Below are 9,762 nucleotides of genomic sequence, written 5' to 3' on the forward strand. Positions count from 1 at the left end.
AATTGACAGATAATAAACACATTTTTGGTGCAAAAAAGGTCAATGCAGGTAGTCTGGGTGGCTATTTAGCTAGCTATTTAACTAACTATTTAGAGGTCATGTCTTGTGGCTCAAGTCTTTGACAATATTTACGACCTTCCTCTGACACCACCTTGTATAGAGGTCCTGGATGGCAGGGAGCCGTATGCACTACCCTATGTAGTGCCTTGTGTCAGATGCCAAGCAGTTGCCATACCAAGTGTTGTGTTCGATGGAGCGACCTTCCGTTTCCTGTAGTCCACAATCAGCTCCTTTGTCTTGCTGATGTTGAGGGTGAGGTCGTTGTCCTGGCAGTCTTGACCTCCTCCCTATAGGGTGTTTCATCATCGTCAGTGATCAGGCCTACCACCGTCGTGTCGTCTGCAAACTTAATAATGGTGTTGGAGTCATGCAGGGCCACGCAATTGAGGGGGAACGGGGAGTACACGAGGGGACTAAGCACACATGTGTTGAGGGTCAGCGTGCTGGGTGTGTTGTTGCCTGCCCTCACCACCTGGGGGCGGCCCAACTGGAAGTCCAGGATCCAGTTGCAGAGGAAGGTTTTCAGTCCCAGGATCCTTAGCTTAGTGATGAGCTTGGAGGGCACTATGGTGTTGAACGCTGAGCTGTAGTCAATGAACAGCATTTCCACATAAGTTTTCCTCTTGTCCATGTGGGAGAGAGCAGTGTGGAATGCAATAGAGATTGCTGTTGGGTCAGTATGCGAATTGGAGTGCATCCAGGGTGTCTGAGATGATGGTGTTGATGTAAGCCATGACCAGCCTTTCAAGCATTTCATGTCTAGAGATGTGAGTGCTACAGGGTGATAGTCATTTGGACAGGTAACCTTGGTGTTCTTGGGCACAGAGACTATGGTGGTCTGCTTGAAACATGTAGGTATTACAGACTGGGAGAGGTTGAAAATGAAAACACTTGCCAGCTGGTCAGCACATGCTCTGAGTACACGTCCTGGTAATCTGGCTGGCATTCGGCCTTGTGAAGGTTAACCTGTTTAAAGGTCTTACTCACATCGGCTACGAAGTGAGTGATCACACAGTGTTGCTTGCCTCAAAGTAAGCTTAGAGGACATTTAGCTTGTCTGGTAGGCTCGCATCACAGGGCAGCTTGCGGCTGGGTTTCCATTTGTAATCCATGGTAGTTTGCAAACCCTGCCACATCCGATGAGCATCAGAGCTGGTGTAGTAGGATTTGATTTTAGTCCTGTATTGACACTATGCCTGTCTGATGTTTTGTCGGAGGGCTTAGCGTGATTTCTTATAAACGTCGGGATTAGTGTCCCACTCATTTTGAGTGCTTTTGCCGGGACTAAGGAAATGGCCAGCAAGATGTTCTCCCTCCAGTGCCAATTTTTAAGCAACCTTGGAGGGGAGCATAGCTCGAAATGGACTGACCCAAGCCTGCACTATATATGTGTTGTGGTCAGGGGGGGAAGTAGAGGTGAGTGAATGACACTTTCCATCATGTGTTTTCCATCCAGAGGTCATATACGGTCATGTTATTAACACAAACCTGTACTGTCTTATGTGTTTCATGAAATTAGTGCATCTACTATGTCAGCTCCATCCCACAGACACTCTACAGCCCGCAGCATATCTCACTCAACGTGCAGTCACTCTCCCCCTGCCAGTAGGCCCTCTCCAGCACCCAGTCGCCATCCGCCTGCCTGCAGGCCCTCTCCAGCACGCAGGCCCTCTCCCCCTGCCAGCAGGCCCTCTCCAGCACGCAGGCCCTCTCCAGCACCGAGGCCCTCTCCAGCACGCAGGCCCTCTCCAGCACGCAGGCCCTCTCCAGCACGCAGGCCCTCTCCCCCCTGCAAGCAGGCCGTCTCCAGCACGCAGGCCCTCTCCCCCTGCAAGCAGGCCGTCTCCAGCACCCAGTCGCCATCCACCTGCCTGCAGGCCCTCTCCAGCACGCAGGCCCTCTCCCCCTGCAGCAGGCCCTCTCCTGCACGCAGGCCCTCTCCCCCTGCCAGCAGGCCCTCTCCAGCACCGAGGCCCTCTCCCCCTGCCAGCAGGCCCTCTCCAGCCCCAGTTGCCATCCGCCTGCCTGCAGGCCCTCTCCAGCACGCAGGCCCTCTCCCCTGCCAGCAGGCCCTCTCCAGCACGCAGGCCCTCTCCAGCACGCAGGCCCTCTCCAGCACGCAGGCCCTCTCCAGCACCGAGGCCCTCTCCAGCACGCAGGCCCTCTCCAGCACGCGGCCCTCTCCCCCTGCCAGCAGGCCCTCTCCAGCACCCAGTCGCCATCCGCCTGCCTGCAGGCCCTCTCCAGCACGCAGGCCCTCTCCCCCTGCAGCAGGCCCCTCTCCAGCACCGAGGCCCTCTCCCCCTGCCGCAGGCCCTCTCCAGCACCCAGTCGCCATCCGCCTGCCTGCAGGCCCTCTCCAGCACGCAGGCCCTCTCCCCCTGCCAGCAGGCCCTCTCCAGCACCCAGTCGCCATCCGCCTGCCTGCAGGCCCTCTCCAGCACGCAGGCCCTCTCCCCCTGCCAGCAGGCCCTCTCCAGCACCGAGGCCCTCTCCCCCTGCCAGCAGGCCCTCTCCAGCACCCAGTTGCCATCCGCCTGCCTGCAGGCCCTCTCCAGCACGCAGGCCCTCTCCCCCTGCCAGCAGGCCCTCTCCAGCACGCAGGCCCTCTCCAGCACCGAGGCCCTCTCCAGCACGCAGGCCCTCTCCAGCACGCAGGCCCTCTCCAGCACGCAGGCCCTCTCCCCCTGCCAGCAGGCCCTCTCCAGCACCCAGTCGCCATCCGCCTGCCTGCAGGCCCTCTCCAGCACGCAGGCCCTCTCCCCCTGCCAGCAGGCCTTCTCCTGCACGCAGGCCCTCTCCCCCTGCCAGCAGGCCCTCTCCAGCCCCGAGGCCCTCTCCCCCTGCCAACGGCCCTCTCCAGCACGCAGGCCCTCTCCCCCTGAGGAAGAGTATGTTTTGGGGGAATTTTTGTTACATTTAAATACAATACTAGGTTAGTCAGATGATAAATCACACTTATGGTGTAGCATGTATTTTTGTGCCCTCTTTAGCAAGTTGAAAAATAGCATTCAGCAGTCAGTTAGTCCTTGCATCCAGAGCTACATAAATGGATTTGTGTGATACAATTTCTCAAAACCCAAGTTTTGGTACTATGTATGACGGGACTGGAATTATTTAACGTTACGATTAAGGATTGTAACTTTATAAATATACAAAACCAGTCATCTTGTTGACAGAACTGTGATGCTTTTGTTTCAAACCAGACCTGAAGGATTTGCTGATGGCCCTGAGGTCAAAAGTAGATTTCAACAAAGAGGCACCTGTCGGCAATGTTGTCAATGTGGTCAGGGCAATGGTGCTGGAAAGTGCTAAACGGACTTTCAACTGGCGCACATTCGACCCCTGCAGGAAGCTAAATGTTATTCTTGTAGACACGTGTGGAAAGGGTGAAGGAGCAATGGAGGCTGGTGGGCCGTCCCGTAAATTCGTCAGGCTTCTTATTAAAGCCATTCTGAATCCATTTTTTATGTTGGACCAGAGGACCAGAAAAGCCTGGCACTTGACTCCATAGTTATGGTCATCATCATCTGTCGAAATGTTGGACATAAATATTTTTGCATCTGAGCTCCTAGCGTGTGCGTCTCTCCTTTATTTTTTTAGGGGTGGGGCCATGCGCCTTCTCCGATCGACTCTTCTGCCAGTTATCAGAACTGACCCCACCGTGCACACTGGCAGAAGTGGATGATGAGGAGCTGCGTGCAATCTATATGGGTATGTATGACGGTGCCCACTGCTGTTTGAAGTGTTGTACTAAAACATGCTCTTCATTGGCAGCCTCTAACTCTATTGGTGATGCATTGTGTGACAGATGCCAAGCCCAGAAGCGGCACCTTCAATCTTAGCGTCAGTTTCATATCAACATGGCCCAAGCAGTGGCGAGGCAGCAATGTTTGTATTCTGTTGATTTTGGATAGCAATTGGCTGTCTTTGTATTGTAAAATGTCACACTTAACAGTGATTCTGCTTTGTTAACATGCAATATGGTTGAGGTGACTAAGTTCCATTTAGAATCACATTTTGAATATCAAATTCCTAATTGTACTTCTCAATCACAGTTCAAACGGACTAAATGACTCAGTGGTGGATCATAGTGTAATCTCAGGTATTTGTGGAGAATTGCATTCTGCAATTTGTCATCTATGCTAATGATCACATTTGCTCTTTTAAAAAGGTTTAAAGAGGGTCTAATGACCCTTAGTGTCCTCGATACGTTACAGTCCAGCACCTCCGCAATGAGGAAAGAAGAGGAGTTGGTGGTGGGCTTCTGGAAGGACTGGCTGATCGATGTCGAAGGTGAGTTTACCTAGAAGTAGTTGAAGTAGTAGGTTTAATTGGCAATTTCGCTGTCAGACATCATTCTACGCCAATTTACAATCATAGATAATAGCGAAATAGTAAAATTGTACACTACCACAAATCTTGTAAAGAGATTCTATGGGAGTTTGGCGACTACCTAAGTATTTTTTTTTAACTCCCACTTTGGGTTGGATGTGCAAATGTGTAGTTCATACATGCATAATCTATGCGCATAATGACTGTTTTACCTCAGTTGGCCACAAAATCCCAAGTTTTAAAGGAACTACTTTCTGAAAGATGTGCAGCGCAATTTTCAGTACATTTTCCCATCGTAGGCCAGGCCCCTAGCAATTCAAGTTCCTTCCAATGGGCTTCAGCCCCACGCCATTTGAGTGACAGTTAGTTTATTTTTATTTTTTTTTAAATTTTTTATATTTTTTTTATTTTATTTTTATTTTTTATTAACAACAAATCAATACATAAAGCACATGAGGGAACACAAGCATACATAGATTACAAATAATAGACAATCGAGCTAGGGGGTACAATATCACATTACAATTACACAAGGACCTTAAGGGACATGCATATACTTACAATTCTAACAGCTTTTTTGTTAGTAGAGCATTTAACCGTCTTAAAATACAGTTCAATTTCTTTTTGTAGGGTACGAAAATGTGGTTTTCTGTTTGTAAATTTACATTTGTGTATATGAAATTTGGCCAAAAGAATAATGAAATTAATTACATAAAAATGATTCCGCTTATTTCTATTGTATGTAAAGAATCCAAACAGTACATCTCTCCACAATAGTGTAAAATCTTCATAAATGTGTTCAATTCTAAACCTACTGATGTCTTGCCACAGTTTTCTTACATGCATACAATGCCAAAAAAGATGCACAACTGTTTCTGGGTGGTCATTACAAAAGGAGCAATTTGAGTTGATGTTTTCCTTAAACTTCTTCATATAGTGGTTGGCAGGATAATATTTATGAATAATTTTAAAGGAAATTTCCTTAATTTTGTTAACAAGTAGGTATGTTTGTGGCAACATCCAAACTTTTTTCCAACAGATATTATCAATAAATCCATTCCAATAAGGCATGACATAAGGTATAGATACAACATCCTGCTGAAACAAGGATCGTATCGCTCTGTTGTTGAATGGACCAAAAGAGAAACAAATCTTTCCTACTGATGAGTCAACAGGGTCAATAGAAGGTAGGCTCTGAGGGTCAGGTCTTGACATGTTCCTGAATAACATAGCAACACCTGAGGGAATGGCATCTAAAACAATTGCAAAATCTTTAGGTGTTACAGGGACCTTGTAAAGTGATAAGAATTCTTTATAACTGAGTAAAAAACCCTCTGCATTTACCAGTTGGCTCACCAATAGGATATTATTTCTGAACCAATATTCTAAAAACAGAGAGGTATTTTTATACAATATATCCCGATTATTCCATATATAATATCTGTGTGGAGAAAAATTGTGTTTATAAATTAAGGACCATGACAAGAAAACCTGCCGATGAAAAGCAGAAAGTTTCACTGGAACTTTGTCAATATTATAATTGCAAAACAACATGAAGTTAAGGCCACCAAAAGTAGAGAAGACATGATGAGGAATAAAATTCCAGATAGAAGTGGGTCTTCTTAGGAATTGTTTTATCCAAATGATCTTGAAAGTATTATTTAAAGTAGTAAAATCCAGAAAATTCAGTCCACCATTCTCATAAGTGTTCATTACAACAGTTTTCCTAATGTAATGGGTACGGTTTCTCCAAAGAAAGTTGAAAAGCATCTGGTCTATCTCCTTGCTTATTTTACGGTCAAGATATAAAGATAGAGCACCATATGTTAGTCTAGAGATACCTTCAGCCTTGGTTATCAGGACTCTACCTTTTAAAGATAAGTCCCTCTGTAGCCATTGATTTAGTTTCTTCTGGGTTTTTTTAATAAGAGGGTTAAAATTTAGTAAGCCTCTAGACTTCTGATCCTTTGTAATGGTTATGCCTAAATATGTAAGTTCTTCTTTTACTGGAATACCATAATATGAAGGTGTCACACAATCTTTGACAGCCATGAGTTCACATTTCTTAATGTTAAGATATAGACCAGACGCTTTGGAAAAGGATTGTATCACATTGATCGATATGGGAATTTGGTTAGCGTCTTTCAGAAAAAGTGTAGTATCGTCAGCCAGCTGGCTTATAATAATTTCTTTACCAGCTATGGAAATACCTTGTACAGGACTATTATTTAAAGAATTTGCAAGAAGTTGGGTGATTAATAAAAACAGGTATGGAGAGATAGGACAACCTTGCCTAATTCCTCTCTTTAACTCAAATCTAGGTGAGGTGCCATATTTCAATTTGATAGAGCTGTTACCATTTGCATAGAGAGTCTTAATAGCCTTACAGAAAAAATCCCCAAAGCCAAGTCTCTCAAGGGAGTGGAAGAGAAACTGATGCTCTACTGTGTCAAATGCTTTATAAAAATCTAAAAATAATATGAAGCTATCCTCAGTTATTAGGTCTGAGTAGTCAAGTACGTCTAATACTAGTCTGACATTGTTAGAAATATGTCTGTTCCTCATGAAGCCAGACTGTGTTTCATCAATAATTGCATCCAGAACTTCTTTAATTCTTTTTGCAAGTAGTGAGGCTAATATCTTATAGTCATTATTAAGAAGACAAATTGGACGCCAGTTATCGTTGAGCAGCACTTCTTTTTTAGGTTTAGGTATCAGTGTTATTAACCCCTGACTCATTGTAGGAGGGAGAACATTGTTTTTAATACTCTCTAAAAAGACTTCAAATAGGAAGGGAGCTACTTGTTCAGAAAATAATTTGTAAAATTCTGATGTAATTCCATCAACACCTGGTGATTTATTGTTCTTTAGATGTTTGATAGACTCTATAATCTCTTCAACTTTGATGGGTTCATCACACTGTTTAGATTCTATATCACTGATAGAGTGAACATTATTCAGTGAGTTAAAAAACATATCTGTGGATTCCTGACAGTACGTAGAGCTATACAATTTTCTGTAAAAATTGCTGCAGTATTTAGCGATTAATTTTTGGTCATCTGTAATAACACCATCAATGTTTAACTTATGGATAGTGTTATTTTTAGAGTGAAATTTCTCAAGTCTAAAGAAATAGGATGAATTCTGTTCTCCCTCCTCAATCCATTTTTTCCTAGATCTAATAAAGGCTCCTTCTGCTTTTAATTTATATATATTATCCAGTTTATTTTGTAACTCAATTAGTTCCATCTTCTCCTCCCCCAAGAGGTCAGCTGGGGACCTCTGAGAAAGGGATGAGTGACAGTTAGTAAGATGCACACACACCAGAGCAATGACGTCCTGCACATATCTGCACAGATTAGGCGTAATACGCCATTTTCGGGGACTAATTTAGGCTCTTGGGCACTACTTTCAGAACTACAGGCAAAATAAGTATGCAAATCTGACAGAGAATCTCTTAATATAATGTAGTTTAAAATAAGTAATATATACAAAACAACAAAGTTTGGAAAATGCAATAGTACTTTGGTAGACATTAACCTTACATTGTCATTTAGCAGACACTCTTATCCAGAGCAATTTACAGGAGTAATTAGGTTTAACTGCTTTGCTCAAGGGCACCCATTTGATTTCCCACCTTGTTGGCTCAGGGAATTGAACCGACAACCTTTCTGTTACTGGCCCAACGCTCGGCTACCTGTAAGGCTTAAGCCCCTGTGGTAAATGGTGTGTGCATTGATTCGTTTAGTGATAGCAGCCTGTCCAGATACCTTGGCTGGTTGGAAGAAGCCAGTCTACAAACTGGGAGCTATGCAGGGACTTAGCTCACAAGGGACATGATTGGGTTTCGAGGGCTTCACGATAGCTAGTGTATGACACGCCTACGATTATTATTCTGGTCCCGTTGAGCAGTCAAGGTTTGAGTGAGGCCATTTAATTAATTTAATTTAATTAAAACAAATCTGGCTCACATTATGGTTTGGAGTTGTCACAGCCATGAGGCATGTGATTATAATTGAGATACTGACGATAAGCAGAGTGTTAAAAAAATATATATCTCAGCACTTTAAAATGGTGGCTTTAAAACAGCCGTGTTTAAGACATGTATAGGCATTAATCTAGGTTGTTTAGTTGGCGCATTTAAAAGTAAAAATGGCTTCATTTCTAATGTTTTATTTCGTAGGGAGAGATGCATTCATCGAGCCAGAGGAGGGGGGAGAAACTATCCCTCTAACTCTTGAAGATGTACTGGTTTTTGCCACTGGGACATCAAAGATCCCACCATTTGGTTTTGATGACAAGCCAACCATTGAGTTCCTACACTAAAGTGCTGCAGGAACAAAAAAGGATCTTCCCAGAGGCCAACACATGTGCGTTAAAGTTGTGGCTCCCTGTGCATGCCACTTTTGAGTACTTTATGAAGTGGATAACCTCCAGTATCCAACAGTCACCAACCTTTGGAAAGGCCTGAAAGAGGCACAGACAATCTGGGCAGGAGTTGCTGTGTGTCTTTCAATATCTGGAAATGTTGTTCCAAAAACAGACAGCAGAGGGAGTTATTTGCTTGTATCTACATCTGTTGTTTTGTTGATGGGAAAAATAGCAGAATGAATAATATGTGAATGCTTGGTCGAATAGAAACGTGAAGAAAAATGCACTAAGGAACATAATATACACTGTGTACAAAACAAGGACACCTTCCTATTATTGAGTTGCACACCCCTTTGCCCTCAGAACAGCCAAAACAGCATCATCACGGACAGCAGAAGTCTTCGCATCGACCATTCTGGAATCACGCACCGAGAAGACACTTGTTTTTCCTTATGTCTTGAAGATATGTTGTATCCTGTGATTACACTAACAGATGTGCCACTCTATGTCATTGTTGTGTCACTAAGATATCCTGGCATTTCCAACCTGTAGTGCGTGATCTTCTTTGAAATCTTAAAAAGAAACAGGATATAAAAAAAATGAATTTGTTATTCCACAACGAAATATGGGGTATGTTCAACCCATCATTTCACAATAATGAAGGAGTTCAGCACTGATTATGTCTGTGGTTATGTTGACCCATATACCCACACTGCAGACAAGAATGTTTTTGCTTGGTCATTTGTCTGCTTGGAGGGGAATAGAGATGTCTGCCAAGTGAATGTTGCTAAAGTAAGAAATATTGATGCCGTTTATCTTTAAGGAAGGGAGTCGATCAGCAGCCTCCTGTCCCTACACCCTTTACAGAACTGTTACGTAACGGTCTTAAATTGTTGTGTTTAGTCCTTGTTATTGCTAGAAGGGATACATTTGGAGATCAAATGGTACAATGTTTATAATGAACCACTATGGAATTTATGCATGTCCACAGAAGTG

The sequence above is a fragment of the Oncorhynchus kisutch genome, linkage group LG12 (assembly GCF_002021735.2).
Source record: "Oncorhynchus kisutch isolate 150728-3 linkage group LG12, Okis_V2, whole genome shotgun sequence".
Classification (NCBI taxonomy): domain Eukaryota; kingdom Metazoa; phylum Chordata; class Actinopteri; order Salmoniformes; family Salmonidae; genus Oncorhynchus; species Oncorhynchus kisutch.